Source organism: Hemiscyllium ocellatum, chromosome 12 (assembly GCF_020745735.1).
Source record: "Hemiscyllium ocellatum isolate sHemOce1 chromosome 12, sHemOce1.pat.X.cur, whole genome shotgun sequence".
Classification (NCBI taxonomy): domain Eukaryota; kingdom Metazoa; phylum Chordata; class Chondrichthyes; order Orectolobiformes; family Hemiscylliidae; genus Hemiscyllium; species Hemiscyllium ocellatum.
Genome location: NC_083412.1, coordinates 71230995 through 71248520, shown reverse-complemented (window position 1 = coordinate 71248520; position 17526 = coordinate 71230995). Strand labels below are relative to the sequence as shown.

The window sequence follows — 17526 nt, the reverse complement described above, 5'->3', positions numbered from 1 at the left end:
ATATTATTTGTTGGCAAGATGAAGTGAAATGTAGTTCTTATGGCTATGTGAAGGAAGTGGGGAAAAGATCCTGAGTTGGAATGATCAGCCAGAATGATAGAACAGGCTGCAAGAGCCGAATGGCCTGCTCTTATTTTCTATTAGCCCCATTCAATAAAGAATCTTTCTTTATAGAGCAGAAATTCTTCAGATGACCAGACTTCCTGAGAAATGTTAAAAAGGTGAAGTGATAAATGCAGGGTGGGAAATGACAACCTTCGTGTGTGGGTGCGCATGCTCGCTGCGTTCTGCCACGTCCAGAGACGGCAGGCCCGGGAGAGGAGGAACGGCAGGAGCAGGAGTACCCGTCTCTAGGAGCAGGCACCGAGCTCGCTTCAGAAAAACACACACAGCCAGAGGTTTGTACCTCTCTCTCTCTCTCTCTCACACACACATATATATATATATATATATTGCGCAGAGCTGCAGCACTGAGTGAGCGGTGGAAGGGGTCGGGGGGAGGCCGCTCCAAGTGGGGAGCAGGCCCCGGGCCCTGGGCCTACTCCCAGGCCGGCTCCCATCAACCAACCTGCCGGCCCCCTCGGGTCTTCCTTTCCCTGTCGGAGCCGCTCGTTCCCACCTTTCCGGGTCCAGAGAGAGCCCGGGTTGAGGGGGGTGGCTTCCTATGGAGGGGGTTGGGGAGAGGGGGCGGGGGGATGCGAGCGAACGGGCAGGAAGTAAATCAGTCCCGGTTCAGTAACACAGGCGTCTTCAGAGAGAGGGGGGAGGGGGATGTTAGTGGGAGGCTGACGGGGGAGGGGGATGTGGGGGTTGGCTAATGAGGGAGGGGGCTTTTGTTGGGGCTATTGGATGGAGTGGGTTCCGAGACAGTTTCGCAGATGTGACGGATGAGTCTGTGTAAGCTTTTGGACTGGTACTTAGTGGAAGGGTTTGTGCTGAACTTGGGTTTATCACGGTAATGATTTTGGGACGTTTGATGTGATTTATGGAGGAATGATTTTTGGGTTGAGTTTGGTATAAAAGTGATATATAATGGTTGTGTGGAAAACAGGGAGCTTGCTGCTAAGTGGGAAGGTTTGAGTGACTAACAAAAACATTAAATAAATAAATGTATCTGTAATTGAGGAAGCAAATTTTTTTTCAGTCAAATAACGATTCTCCAGTAACAGCAACTTCTACCTGATGAGATGGTTTTCTATCAGCAAGGTCTTTGAACTTAGTGAGTTTTGAAAAGATTTGTAGCACACTTTGAAGTTCTGGATGTAGGTTTGCTCGCTGAGCGCTAGGTTTGTTTTCAGATGTTTTGTAACCATGCTCGGTAATATCTTCAGTGAGCCTCCAGATAAAGCACTGGTGGTATAGCCCTCTTTCTGTTTATGTGTTTGGGTTTTCTTGGGTTGGTGATGTCAGTTCCTGTGGCAATGTCATTTTTCATTATGATGACAATTCCTGTTCTTTTTCTTAGAGGGTGGTAAATGGGATTTTAGTCAATGTGTGTGTGGATAGAGTTCTGGTTGGAATGCCATGCTTCTAGGAATTCTCATGCATGTCTCTGTTTGGCTTGTCCAAGGATGGATGTGTTGTCCCAGTTGGTGGTGTCCTTCCTCATCCATTTGTAAGGATACTAGTGAGAGTGGGTAATGTCTTTTTGTGGCTAGTTGATATTCATGTATCCTGGCGGCTAGTTTTCTGCCTGTTTGTCCAATGTAGTGTTTGTTACAGTTCTTGCAAGGAATTTTGTAAATGACATTAGTTTTGCTTGTTGTCTATATAGGGTCTTTCAATTACATTAGCTGCTGTTTTAGTGTGTTGGTGGGTTTGTGGGCTGCAATGATACCAAGAGGTCTGAGTAGTCTGGCAGTCGGTTCCGAGATGTCTTTGATGTAGAGGAGAGTGGCTAGGGCTTCTGGATGTATTTTGTTTGTTTGGATGAGGAACATGGCATTCCAACCAGAACTCTGTCAACAAACACAAAAGAACAGGAGATGACATCACCATAGGAAATGATGTTACCACATGAAATGACATCATCAACCCAAGGAAGCACAAACATAAAAATAGAAACCGGGCTACGCCACCAGTTCTTCATCCAGAGGCTCACTATTACCTAGTATGGTGAAGAAACATCTGAAAACAAACCTTCCAGCTCAGCGGGCAAGCTTACATCCAGGCTGTTTAAACTATTAACTATGCAAGTATAAGAGAACATTTTAAACTATGCAAGTATAAGAGAACATTTTATGCGTAGATTGTCATAAAATTGCATTTCACTTCCTTGGTTATACTGCTTCTGGAAGAAATGGGTCCGATTAAAAACAAAATCAAACGATGGACAATTCAGGACATTTGGTGAAGCTTTGATAATGGAGGATAACGTGAATTGAAGGAGCACGAGGGGTCAAATCAGTTTGAATTTGTGTCAGATGTTCATGCCACATGCATCCCTCTGAAGTGCATTTGGGTTGATGTGAGCCCGGTTCTTTGAGTCCAATGTTTTTGTTGTTTGCTATTGAGCAGAATACTAAATATTCCAGAATTATCAATTCTAACTTTCACTTTGACTCTTTGCAAAAGCTGTACATGACTCAGAGCTTCAGTAGTATAGTAGTAATTGTATATTTGAACATACTATATGTACAGATTTATTTTCTTTGGGAATGAGTGTACAGATGTCATGGTGAATGAGAAGTGAGAATGTGTTCCCAAAAACTCAGAATTTAATACTGGAATATTTCTCAACATTTTGGGGCATGTTTCTCATTTTGTTTTATACACTATCCTCTATTGTTTATTTGTACATACCATTTTATTACTTGATTCCTGGTTTAACAATAGTCCATTTGTACCTAGAATTATTGATCATGATGTTGTTAGATATTCCTAAGCTGTGTTAATACTTAACATCTTGCTAAAGTTGAAGACAAAAAAATTTAGCATGAATAAAGGAAGCTTTTCTCTGGAAATATTACAAAAGTACTATCTAGGTCACAATATTGAAATAGTTAAAAAGAAATAATTGCCTCCGAGCCCAGCAGTTCATCAGACAACAACTGATTATATTGCCTTGACTTTGAGTTATTTTTGGAATTGTGATGTTGAAGTTGGGATCTAATGTTTTAGCACAGATGAGCATAGTGTACAAGCATAATAGAGAGCAGACGCAGATGATAAATGAGTATTTTTTGATGTATGACACATATGTTGTCAAGAACTGACCATCATGTTTAATCTGTACCTTTCTGTACAAAAATGAGATGAGTATAAGCAGTGTATATCAAAAATTCTTCCATCCAGAAAAAGTTCATTGTCATACCCAAGCTGTTAGGCTGTATTTCATGCACAGTGGAGTCCATTTAGAACATAGAACATAGAAGGATACAGCGCAGTACAGGCCCTTCGGCCCTCGATGTTGCGCCGACCGAATCCTACCTAACCTATACTAGCCCAATAACTTCCAAATGCCTATCCAATGCCCGCTTAAATGACCATAAAGAAGGAGAGTTCACCACTGATACGGGCAGGGCATTCCATGAACTCACAACCCGCTGTGTGAAGAATCTACCCCTAACATCTGTCCTATACCTACCACCCCTTAATTTAAAGCTATGTCCCCTAGTAACACCTGACTCCATTAGCGGTAAAAGGTTCTTAGTATCTACCCTATCTAAACCCCTAATCATCTTATACACTTCTATCAGATCTCCCCTAAACCTTCTCTTCTCCAATGAGAACAGCCCCAAGTGCCTCAGCCTTTCCTCATAAGATTTTCCTACCATTCCAGGCAACATCCTGGTAAACCTCCTCTGCACTCGTTCTAAAGCTTCCACATCCTTCCTATAGTATGGCGACCAAAACTGCACACAATACTCCAGATGAGGCCTCACCAGAGTCTTATACAACTGCAACATGACCTCAGGACTCCGGAACTCAATTCCTCTGCCAATAAAGCCCAGTACACCATATGCCTTCCTCACAGCACTATTTACCTGGGTGGCAACTTTCAGAGATCTGTGTACATGGACACCAAGATCCCTCTGCTCATCCACACTACCAAGTAGCCTACCATTAGCCCAGTAATCCATCATCTTGTTATTCCTACCAAAGTGAACGACTTCGCACTTAGCTACATTGAATTCCATTTGCCACATTTCCGCCCAGCTCTGCAACTTATCTATATCCCGCTGTAACCTACCACTTCCTTCCTCACTATCCACAACTCCACTGACGTTTGTGTCATCCGCAAACTTGCTTACCCAGCTTTCAAGTCCTTCCTCTAGATCATTTATAAAGATAACAAAAAGCAATGGTCCCAAAACAGATCCTTGTGGTACACCGCTAGTAACTGCGCTCCAAGATGAACATAATCCATCAACTACTACCCTCTGTCTCCTTCCAGCCAGCCAATTCCTAATCCAAACCTCTAATGTATCCTCAATGCCATACCTCCGAAGTTTTAGCATTAGCCTACCATGGGGAACCTTATCGAACGCCTTACTAAAATCCATATACACAACATCTACTGCTTTACCCTCATCCACTTCCTTAGTCACCTTCTCAAAGAACTCAATAAGGTTTGTGAGGCACGACCTGCCCTTCACAAAACCATGCTGGCTATCCCTGATCACGTTATTCCTACCCAGATGTTCATAAATCTTATCCCTTACCATTCTCTCTAAGACTTTGCCCACCACTGAAGTCAGACTCACTGGCCTATAGTTACTAGGGCTATCCCTACTCCCTTTCTTGAACAATGGGACCACATTCGCTATCCTCCAGTCCTCTGGTACTATTCCCGTTGACAATGACAACATAAAAATCCAGGCCAATGGCTCTGCTATCTCCTCCCTAGCTTCCCATAGGATCCTGGGGTAAATGCCATCAGGCCCAGGAGACTTATCTATATTCATCCTTTCCAATATTCCCAAAACCTCTTCCCTGCATATTTCCAGGGCATCCATTCTAATTATTTGTGATTCCATATTCACATCAGCAACAGTGTCCTGTTCCTGAGTGAATACTGATGAAAAGTACTGATTTAATGTCTCTCCAATCTCCTCCGCCTCCACACACAACTTCCCACTACTATCCTTGACTGGACCGATACCTACCCTAGTCATCCTTTTATTCTTGACATACCTATAGAAAGCCTTTGGGTTTTCCCTAATCCTACCAGCTAAAGACTTTTCATGTCCCCTTCTCGCTTCTCTTAGCTCCCTCTTTAGCTCCTTCCTGGCTACCTTATAACTCTCAATCGCCCCAACTGAACCTTCACGCCTCATCTTTACATATGCCGCCTTCTTCCCTTTCACAAGGGACTCCAATTCCTTACTAAACCACGGCTGCCTCACAAGGCCCTTTACACCATGCCTGACTGGTACATACCTATCGAGGACACGCAGTAGCTGCTCCTTGAACAATCCCCACATCTCATTAGTGTTCTTCTCTTGAAGCCTGTTTTTCCAATCCACACATCCTAAGTCATGCCTCACTGCATCATAATTTCCCTGCCCCCAGCTATAGCTCTTGCCCTGCGGCGCACGATTATCCCTCTCCATCACTAAAGTAAAAGTCACCGAGTTGTGGTCACTGTCCCCGAAGTGCTCACCTACCTCCAAGTCTAATCAAGTCTAATTGTTTAACAGTATAACAATTTATACTGTTAAATTCCTATTTATATTACTTTTGCATATATGCCAAGTTATTGATACAGATGGCGATTTTGGATTTAATCCTCAGTGAGGCAAGATGAGTTATAGGAACATTGGAACACAGGAATTACGAGATGGAGTAGGCAATTCAGCCTGTCAAGCATGCTCATTATTTAACATGATCATGGCTGATCTTATCCTGGTCTCAACTCCACTTTCCTGCCTGCTCCCCATAATCCTTTATCTTGTTTTTCATCAAAACATGACTATTTCTGTATTGAATCTGTTGATTGATTCTGCCTGCACTGCAGTCTGGGGCAGTGAGTTCCACCGATTCACAGAAACTGTTCCTGCTCATTTCAGTTTTGAATTTACCTCCTCTCACTCTATATCTATACCCTCTTGTTCGAGACTATCCCACAGGGGGGACATCTATTCAACGTTCATCTTGTCAATCCCCTTTAGCATTGTTTACCTCATTCAGATACCCCCCTCTCTCTTCTGAACTTCAGCAAGTACAAGCCCAAGCTATTCAACCATTCCTCATATGGCGGCCCTTTCTACCCTGGAATCAATCTGGTAAACCTCCTCTGAACTGCCTCCAGTGCCACCACATCCATCCTTAAGTTAAGGAGATCAAAACTGGATACAGTATTCCAGGTGTGATCTCATCTTATGTAATTGTAACCACTTTCCATTTGCCTTTGTTATTAATTGCTACATCGGCAAACCCGCTTTGTGCAATTCATGCACAAAGACGGCTAGATCCCACTGCACTGATGCACTTTGTATCTACTTCCCATTCAAATAATAATTTGCCCTTTTATTTTACTGGCCAAAATGGACACCCTTGCATTCATCCACATCAAATTCCATCTGCCAAATTCTGACTCTGTTTTTGTGAAGAAATTATTATCTTCCACTGTGAAAACAAGAAACAAAATACGGTTTAGTACCTTTGCCATTTCAGTCCTTTCAGTGCAGTCAAGCAAATGGTCACAAATTGGTGTGCGTTTTCTGTATTTCAAAGTGTTGGCTTTTCAATATTCAGAGCCAAAGTTTAAACACTCTAGCCTTACTTTAATCTCCTCCCTCCGTGCACATCCTTCACCCACTCCAACCAAACTTCAAAACTAACGTGTCGCTATGACATCAGCCACTGAAGCGTTAATAGTGTGTATATATATCTCCAGACTAAAAATTGAGGTTGAAGTTGAAATCCGAAGTAAATAGTGTGAACATGTTGAATTGCCATGATGAAAGTCAGGATTTCTAGTCTTCATCTTTTTTCAGGGGATTACAAGGTTGTTGGTCCAGACATTCAGCAGATGTTATTTTTCATATGATTTTTGAAAAGTAATTTATTTGAGAAGTACCAAACTTGCATTTTACGCGGTGCTTGGAATGTCCTCTGAATATACACGATATTTAATAACTGGAGGATCGCTACCTCAGACGTGGCTCAGTTGGTAGTACTCTCATCTGAGTCAGAGGTCTAATGCCTACTCCAGGGATTGAACACAGATATCAAGACTGACGTTTCAGTGCATTACATATGAAGGTATGAATTAGGAGCGCATGTAGACCATTTGTGTCCTTCAAGCATGCTCTGCTGTTTGATAATGTCATGACTTTCCTGTTTGTTTTCTGCGTTCCACGTTCCCATTAACCTTGTTATTTCCTTGCCTAATAAGAATCCTGACTACCGCCACCTTTAAAAATATACAGTGACCATGCATCCAGTGCCTTCTGAGGTGGAGAGTTCAAAAGCTGAGCAACCCTTTGAGAGTTAAAATTGCCTTCATTATTATCTTAAAGGGTGTTTCCCAATTTTACAACACTCACCTAGAAGAGTGCATACCTTGTTAAGACCATTCAGGATTTTATATACTTCATTCAAATGATCCCTCACTCTAAGTCGAAGTCAAAACTATCCAATCTTTCCTGATCGCTCAATCCACTCATTCCAGGCATCAAGGGACAAAGAAAATTACGGCACAGGAACAGGCCCTTCGGACCTTCAAACCTGTGCCGATCCAGATCCTCTATCTAAGCCTGCTGCCTATTTTCATAGGATCTGTATCCCTTTGCTCCCTGCCCATTCATGTATCTGTCTAGATACATCTTAATTGATGCTATCGTTCCCATCCATATTGCCTACGCTGGCTTCACGTTCCAGGCACCTGCCATCCTCTGCGGAAAGAACTTTCCACACATATCTCCCTAAACATGTCCCCTCTCACTTTGAACTCGTGACCCCTAGTAATTGAGTCCTTAACTCTGGGAAACAGTTTCTTGATATCCACCCAGTCTACCACTCATGATTTTGTAGGCCTCAATCAGGTCACCCGTAACCTCCGTTTTTTTCAGTGAAAATAATCCTAATCTACTCAACCTCTCCTCAGAGCTAGCATCCTCCATACCATCCTAGTGAACCTCCTCTGCACTCTCTCCAAAGCATCCACATCTTTTTCATAATGTGGTGACCAGAACTGTATGCAGTATTCCAAATGTGACTGAACCAAGTCATAGACAACTGTAACATGACCTGCCAACTCTTGTATTCAATACCCTGTCCGATGAAGGAAAGCCTTGACCATTCTACTGACTTGCATTGCCACCTAAAGGGAACAATGGACCTGATCACCCAGATCTCTCTCAGTTTTCCCTAGGATTTTTACATTCACTGTATAGTTCACTCTTGAATTGGAGCTTCCAAAATGCATCACTTTGCATTTGCCCAGATTGAACTTAATCTGCCATTTCTCTGTCCAACTTTCCAATCTATCTATATTCTGCTGTATTCTCTGACAGTCCCCTTCACTAGCTGCTACTCTACCAACCTTGGTGTCATTTGAAAACTTGCTACTCAGGCAACCTACACCTTCCTCCAAATCATTCAAAACAGTGGTCCTGGCAAGGATCCCTGTGGGACACCACTGGTCACAGGTTTCCATTTTGAGAAGTTCCCTTCCATTACTACTCTCTGTCTCCTGTTTCCCAGCCAGTTCTCTATCCATCTAGCTAGAACACCTTAGACCCCATGTGACTTCACCTTCTCCATCAGCCTACCGTGGGAAACCTTATCAACTGCTTACTGAAGTCCATGTATTTGACATCTACGCCCCTTCCCTCATCAATCAACTTTGTCACCTCTTCAAAAAAAATTCTATTGGGTTTCTAAGACATGACCTTCCTGCACAAAACCATGATGTCTATCACTGATAGGCCCATTTTATTTTCTCAGTTGGTATATTTACAACCCAAGAACAGGCCCTTTGGCCCTCCAACCCCTAGTAATATATAGTAACCCTCATTATCTTCTCCAGCAGCTTCCTTACCACTGATGTCAGGCAAACAGGTCTGTAATTATTTGCATTTTCCCTGCTATCCTCCTTAAACAAGGGGCAACATTAGCAGTTCTCCAGTCCTCTGGGACCTCCCTTGTGTTCAAGTATGCTGCAAAGATATCTGTTAAAGTCCAGCTATTTCCCCCGTCACTTCCCTCAGTAACCTGGGATATATCCCATCCAGACCTGGGACTTGTCTACCTTAATGCCTTTTAGAATACCCAACACATCCTCTGTCCTTAAGCTGACTTGACTCCGAGTAATCACAGATCTATCCATAACCTCAACATCCACCATGTCCCTCTCCACAGTGAATACTGATGCAAAGTATTCATTAAGAATCTCCCCCATTTTCTTTGACTCCGTGCATATTTTTCCTCCTTTGTCCTTGAGTAGGCCAACCCTTTCCCTAGTTACCGTTTGCTCCTTATATAAGAATAAAAGGCTTTGGGCTTTCCTTAACCTTGCTCACTAAGGATATCTCATGACCCCTTTTCGCCATCTTAATTCCTTCATTCAGATTGGTCCTACATTCCCTATATCCTTCCAAAGCTTCATCTGTCTTCAGTTGCCTAGACCTTATGTACCCATCCAGCAAATCTTCTCTGAACTGCTTTGAACAAGTTCACATATTTTCTTAAATAAGGGGATTAAGACCACATAAGATATTCAAGATATGCTGTCACCACAGCTGTTTATAGCTGAAGCAATTGCATCTTTCTTTTATGTTAATTTCTTCTTGTAACAAAGGATAGCATTCCATTATCCTTAATCCCTCCTGGTACTCATTGAGACATATCCACAAGAATACCTAGACTCCTTTTGGAGTTTGTCTGCAATTCTGCACTTGAATAATACTCTACCTTTTTTATTCTTCCTGACAAAGTGAATAACTTCACATTTTCCCACATCATATTCTATCTGCCAGAGTTTTGCCCATTCATTCAACCACTTTGTATCTCCCAGTATCCTCGTTATTTCATCTTCATAACATACTTTCCCATCATCTTTATCTCATCTGCAAATTTAGACATTGTGTTTTCATTCCCTTCATCTTGAGTTTTTTTCCAGTTGCTAACTTCCTTAATGATTGGTTCTAAAATCTTCTCCACAGCAGATGTCAAAGTAACAGGTCAATAATTCCAGTCACTGTCGTCTTCCCTTCTTGAGACATATTTGCTACTTTTAAGTTTGATGGAACTTTTCTGGTATATTAAACTTTTTAAAATTAACACTGGAGTATCTAATACCTCATTAACTATTTCTTTTGAGCTGCTAAGATGAGGTCTGTCAGGACCTGGAGACTTTTAAACCTGCAGCTCTATCCATTTGCACCACAATACTTCCCTAGTTATTATAATTTCAGCAAGTTCCTTTGTTCTTCCCACCTCCTGATTTGTAGGTATTACTGTATACTGTATATTCTATATTGAAGACACAAAATATTTATTCATTACATCTTCAATTTGTTCATTATCTGCAATTAACTCTCATCCTCAACCTCTCATGGACCAATACTCACTTTTCTTGCTCTTTGCCTTTTTAGATACCTATAGAAACTTCTCCATTTCTTGCTAGGTTCTCATGTAATTTATTTGTCCTGATTAACCTTTCAATCATTCTGTGCCTTTCTTTGTATTCTGACATCTTTTGACCTGCCCCTCATCGTTTTGCAACTGTATGCGTGCATTTTCCTTAACTTTGATACTTTCCTTTACAACTTTGGTTAAGCTCACCTTGGAATTTTTCTTCAGAAAAATGTACTTCGTTTGAGTATTCTGAATCATCCTTTTAACTGTGTGCTGCTGCTTCTCTACTGATCAATGTCCTGGACTAATGTAAGTTTATTTTTGCTAGGTCAGCTTTCATACCCCTAGATTTGCCCTTACGGAGTTTAAAATACTTGTCTTAGACCTGCTTCTCCCTTTCAAACCGTATGTACAATTTGACTGTAACATTATGATTGCTGCTATCTTAACTCTGAGATCATCAATTTATTTGCAGCAAGGCATTTCAGAAGGTTCCCCATGGTAGGCTGATGAAGAAGGTGAAGTCGTGTGGGGTCCAGGGTGTTCTAGCTAGGGTGGGTAGAGAACTGGCTGAGCAGCAGGAGACAGGGAGAAGTGGTGGAAGGGAGTTTCTTAAAATGGAGACCTGTGACCAGTGGTGTTCCACAGGGATCGTGCTGGGATCATTGTTGTTTGTGATATATGTAAACGATTTGGAGGAAAGCGTAGGTTGCCTCATTAGCACTAAGATTGGTGGAGTAGCAGTTAGTGAAGAGGACTGTCAGAGAATACAGCAGAATATAGATAGATTGGAAAATTGGGCAGAGAAATGGCTGATGAGCTCAATCTGGGCAAATGCGAGGTGATGCATTTTGGAAGATCCAGTTCAAGAGCGAACTATACAGTAAATGGAAAAATCCTGGGGAAAATTGATGTGCAGAGAGATCTGGATGTTCAGGTCCATTGTTCCTTGAAGGTGGCAACACTGGTCAATAGAGTGATCAAGAAGGCATATGGCATGCTTTCCTTCATCGGATGGTGTATTGGGTACATGAGTTGGCAGGTCATGTTGCTGTTGAATAAGACTTTGGTTCAGTCACGTTTGGAATACTGCATATGGTTCTGGTCACCACATTACCAAAAGGTTATGGATGCTTTGGAGAGAGTGCAGAGGAGGTTCACCAGGATGTTGTCTGGTGTATGGAGGGCACTAGCTATGAGGAGAGGTTGAGTAGATTAGGATTATTTTCACTGGAAAGACTGAGGTTGAGGGGGGACCTGATTGAGAGAGGAGAGATTCAGAAGGATCCAGAGGGGCAGTTTTTTTTTTAAGAGTATGGTGAGTGTGTGGAACAGGCTGCCACAGGTAGTGGTGGAAGCGAGTACAATTTTGTCATTCAAGAAACATTCACACAGGTACGTGGATGGGATAGATAGATATGGAGGGATATGGACGAAACACTGACAAATGGGACTAGTTTAAATTGTGAGTGTTGGGCCGTATGGGCAAGTTGAGCCAACCTTGTTTAAAAATTGTCGACCTCTGACTAGTTAGTTAGTGTGGTTAGTAGGTTTGCAGATGACACCAAAATTGGAGGTGTAGTGGACAGCAAAGAAGGTTATTTCAGATTACAACGGGATCTTGATCAGATGGGCAACAGGCAGAGAAGTGGCAAGGGAGTTTAATTTAGATAAATGTGAGGTGCTGCATTTTGGGAAAGCAAATCTTAGCAGGACTTATACACTTAATGGTAAGGTCCTAGGGAGTGTTGCTGAACAAAGAGACCTTGGAGTGCTGGTTTATAGCTCCTTGAACGTGGAGTCGCAGGTAGATAGGATAGTGAAGAAGGCATTTGGTATGTTTTTTTTATTGGTCAGAGTATTGAGTACAGGAGTTGGGAGGTCATGTTGTGGCTGTACAGGACATTGGTTAGGCCACTGTTGGAATATTGCGTGCAATTCTGGTCGTCTTCCTATTGGAAAGATGTAGTGAAACTTGAAAGGGTTCAGAAAAGATTTACGAGGATGTTGCCAGGGTTAGAAGATTTGAGCTATAGGGAGAGGTTGAATAGCCTAGGGCTGTTTTCCTTGGAGCGTCAGAGGCTGAGGGGTGACTTCATAGAGGGCTATAAAATCATGAGGCCCATGGATAGGATAAATAGGCAAAGTCTTTTCCCTGGGATTGGGGACTCCAGAACGAGAGGGCATAGGTTTAGGTTGAGAGGGGAAAGATACAAAAGAGACTTAAGTGGCAACTTTTTCATGCAGAGGGTGGTACATGTATGGAGTGAGCTGCTAGAGGAAGTGGTGGAGGCTACAATTGCAACATTTAAAAGGCACTTGGATGGGTATATGATTAGGAAGGGTTTGGAGGGATATGAGCCAGGTGCTGACAAGTGGGACTAGATTGGGTGGGGTTATCTGGTTGGTATGAATGAGTTGGACCGAAGGGTCTATTTCCGTGCTGTACATCTCTATGACTCCATTATTAGTCACTGATTTCATTGCACTTATAACATACTTAACATTGAGAATGTGTATTGGGTATGAGCAGGTAGGGAAGGAGTTAATTTCTGAGTTTTGTGAAACAAGGGTAATGAGTTAACAAGGTGGGAAAGAATTCATTATATAGATCCATTTAACAATATTGGAAGCACTCAGTATGTAAGGTCAGTTTAACAAGGCAAAACATATTCATTGTGTAACAGCAGATGGCTTAAACTTTACTATTGACACTCACTGATTGTAACAGTCACCCAATCAATATGTATGTTGCCTTATCTGGATGCTCCTCCCTGTAAAATGACTATATAGTTCATTAATAAACTGCTATTCCAGGGAAGACCAAGAACTCATGTCTCTGCAAATGGGTGATCATTCTCTCTCCTTCCAGGGCCCAGAATAAAGATGAAAGAGGTAAAACTGGACTGTGTTTGAGTGTTTTGCTTCGACTGAGGAAGTCCGGGGGGGGGGAGAGAGAAACGAAACGACACCATGACCAACAATTTAAAATCAAGCATCTTTATTAGTATTCATGTTCTTTGCTTTCGATGTAGTGAAATGCTTTTGTTTTAAGTTGAAACATGCAGCTTCAATCTTTATTAAGTACCTGGGGTTTTAGATTCTTAAGGAAACTGAACACATTACTCGTCTCCTGAAAGATCATAATACCGAGTGTTAATTTGAATTTAGCATTGGAATAATCAAATTTAGCGTAGGAATAATCCAGGAAGTTCTTGACAAACTGTTCCATGTGGTATCAGCTACCCAAAGAAAAACTGCCTTTGTAGAAAAAGATTTGACATTGATCCTTAGTCGTTCAATAAATAAAATGAATTAAAATGTAGTACACCAAAAAAAAACTCAGTTTGTCTGTACAATCTGAAATCTGTACAAGAAATGGTGACCTTGTGGGACACAGTAACACTTGGTCTTATGCTTATTTCTGTCTATCATTTGCACTTGTATTTCTATTTTTAGTCACCTTTTCTCTATTTCTGTTTGAATCAGTATTGTTTTGAATCAGTATTGTTTTGAATTCACCCAGTTCTAAAGAAAGGTTACTGAACCTGAAATTTTGACTCTGCTTTGTCTCCACAGATGCTGCTAGACCTGCTGAGTTTTTCAACCAAATTCAGTTTTTGTTTTTGTTTCATTTCCAGTATCTGCAATTCTTTCTATTATAGTGAATGATAAGTATCTGCACCATCTAGTTTCCAAATGGCAAAATAGCTTTAAAGAATTGCTGCCATATTTCTGTACTTGGGTACTGGTTACACCAAGTTGATGTTGTTTGAATTCTCTCTGGTGATTGTAAATGCGTAATATGTTGTAGGAATGAAACATAGGTCCCTGCCACCCTTTAGATTAATAAAAATGTAAACTTTTCATTGGTTTTGTATATGAGGATTGCGTATGACCACCTGAAATCATAACAGTGGACCATTCGATCCCTCAAAACTGCTCTGTGATTCAATAAGATCATGGCTGACCTGCTTGTGTTTTGAAATTCAAATTCCCATCTACCCCCAATAACCATTGAGATTCTTCTTAGGCAGGATTCTATCAGTTTCCCTCTTAAAAAGAGTACTTTACCCTCTCTCCATTGCCTTCTGAGGATTACATTTCCAAAGTTACACAATGCAAGAATATGCAGAATCATCTCTTTCCTGAGAGGGCGATCCCTAGTTTTAGAACTGTGCTCGCTAGTCTGGACTGATCCAGAAGTGGAACTATCCTTTCCATATCCAATTTTGTCAAGGCAAGATAAATAGACAAAGTTTTTTTTTTCACTGGACTGGGGGAGTCCAGAACTAGAGGGCATAGGTTTAGGGTGAGAGGAGAAACATATAAAAGGGCCCTAAGGAGCAACTTTTTCACACAGAGGGTGATGCATGTATGGAATAAGCTGCCAGAGGAAATGGTGGAGGCAGGTACAATTGCAACGTTTAAAAGGCACCTGGATGGGTATATGAATAGGAAGGGTATAAAGGGATATGAACCAGGTGCTAGCAAATGGGATTAGATTAGTTTGGGACCGAAGGGTCTGTTTCCGCACTGTACATCTTTATGACTGTTCAGAATCGTATATACTTCAAACAAGGCATCTCTCACTCTTCTGAACTCCAGTGGATATTGCAGATCTGAAACAACCAAATTGCTGACAAAACCCAGCAGTCCTGGCAACATCTGTGGAGGGAAAACAAAGTCAAAGTTTCAAGTCTATTGGCTCTTCTTCAGAACTAGAAACTGGGAAAAGTTGGTAATTATGTTGGTGACAGAGATTGGGAGGGAATGGAGTGAGTGAATAGATGGAACCAGAGTGCAGAAGGAGAGGAACGAAAAAGGAAGGCAGGCAAAGGGATTATGGATAACAAGGCGGGGAAGAAGATAGGTGATAACAGGGACAATGAGTCGGTGAAAATAAGTTGGCTGTACTGAAAACAACCTGCTTCATGACAGGAACTGGCGGTGTTCCATAAAGCAATCAGCCGGACTGCCTGTCATCTCCCCAGTGTACAGGAGACCACGTATGAGCAGCGAATGTACAGTAGTGGGTTAGATTGAATGCACCTGAACAGCCTGTCTGGGACCTTGGATGGTGAGGAGGGAGAAGGTTAACAGGCAAGTGTTGCATCTCTGTGATTGCATAGGAAGGTGCCATGGGGATGTGGGTAGGTATTAGAAGTGGAGCAGGAGTGGACCTGGAGGGAATGGTCCCTGTGGAACACTGACAAAGGAGGAAAATATGTGTTTGGTGTTGGCATCCTGCAGGAAATGGCATAAATGGCAGATTATGATCCTATGGTTGGAGAGATTGGTGGGATGGAAACTGAGTACAAGGAGGATCCTACTATTGTTGTAAAAGGGAAGGAGTGAGGACGGAAGTGCGGGAGGTGGGTCAGACAGGGCTGAGGGCACTGGTACCAGGGAATTCTCAGTTGAGGAAAAAGGTGAACACGTCTTAGGCTTTCCTGTGGAAAATGATATTGTCAGAATAGGTGCAACAGAAACTGAGAAACTGGGAGAATGGAAAGGACTCCTTACAGGAAGCAGGGTGTGAGGATGTATAGTCAATTCGACCCTACAGGACTGAGATATGGAGGAATTTTTTCAACCAACATCTGGCTAATCTGTGAAATATATTGATGCAAAGAACTGTGGATTGGTAAGGGGAATCAGGGCAGGATAATGGATTTGAGACATGTACCAGCCATGATTGAATGGTGGAATAGACACAATGGTCCAAATGCCTAATTCTGCTTCTATAATCTTATGGATTTGTAATGGTTATCAGTGACCAGATATGGAAATGGATGACAAGGAAGGAAAGGTCGGAGTCAAAACGTTCCATGTACCCCACAAAGGGTATGACTGAGGTCATATGGGTACTCATGTAAACGCCATTGATCTGAAGAAAGTGAGGAGTAAAGGAAGTTGTTTAAATGAGAATGGATGGAGTGAGGTGGAGAAGGATGGTGGTGGGTGGGGATAGGTCAGGCCTTTTTTCGAGGAGGAAATGGACAGTTGTAAGTAGCAGGGATTGCATGTTCATGGTTATTTTCCAGCAACCTCTTTTAAGAGCCTCTGATGAAATCTATTGAGACTCAGAGACTTGTCAGCCCACAGCTCCTTTGTTTGCTTAGAACAGTTCCCCTTGTGATCATAATTTTAAGTTCCTTTCGCAGCCTGATTTACACCTATGAGTGGTATGTTGTTTTTTATCTTCTCTATTAAAGGCAAGTTAACTATTTGTTCATTTTGTTCACTACTACTTCCTCATCTTCATTCTTTAGGCAACTAAAATTCACTTTTTCTATACCTGTAGAAAGTCTTTTTATCCCTTTGTACAGTTGTAGCTAGCTTCCTCTCATACTTTCATTTCCTTCTCCAATTTAATCTGTTAGTCATTATTTGCTGTTCTTTATTTTCCAACTAACCATCTCACCTACTGTTCTTCTTGGTGCAGTTGCATGCTTTTTTCCCCTAAGGTTTATGTTCATCCCTCACCTCTGTGGTCCTCCAATTAATTTTTTTCTCCATATTTATTCTGTATATTTTCAAATATCCCCATAATTATGTGCAGCTCATTTCCACTAGAGTTTAGAGTGGAGGTGGCTTAAGTGAAGTATATAATATCTCTACTGATGTTAAACCTAGTTGATAAATGCCGGTACTCTTCAGCTTCAGGCCCACATATTTATCCTTGTTTAGATTTAAAATACATTCTATGCTTCAGTCTTTTCTCTTTCAAACTGAATGTAAAATTCAATCATATTGTGGTCATTGCTTCCTAGAGGTACATTAACGTTGACGTCATTAGTTAGTCCTCTCACTTAACTGTCACATCGCACCCTTGTTGGTTCCCAAAAAAATTGTTCTAAGAAGCTATCTTGAAAACATTCTATGAACTTCTCATACAAGCTACCACCAGCGATCTAATTTTACTGGTTTATATGGAAATTAATATCACCCGTGATTTTTAACATCCTCTATGGAAGCTAGAGTAGGCTTGAGGGG

General features: G+C 41.7%; 1 protein-coding gene across 1 annotated transcript in view; it reads left to right on the top strand.

Annotated features, from left to right (window-relative positions):
- Positions 1-292: 292 nt before the first annotated feature.
- Positions 293-17526, top strand: part of tfg (trafficking from ER to golgi regulator) — a 116007-nt gene continuing 98773 nt past the window's right edge. Inside the window, exon 1 of the mRNA XM_060833157.1 lies at positions 293-398. The gene's annotated coding sequence lies outside the window, so the exon portion shown is untranslated. The remainder of the gene's footprint in view (positions 399-17526) is intronic.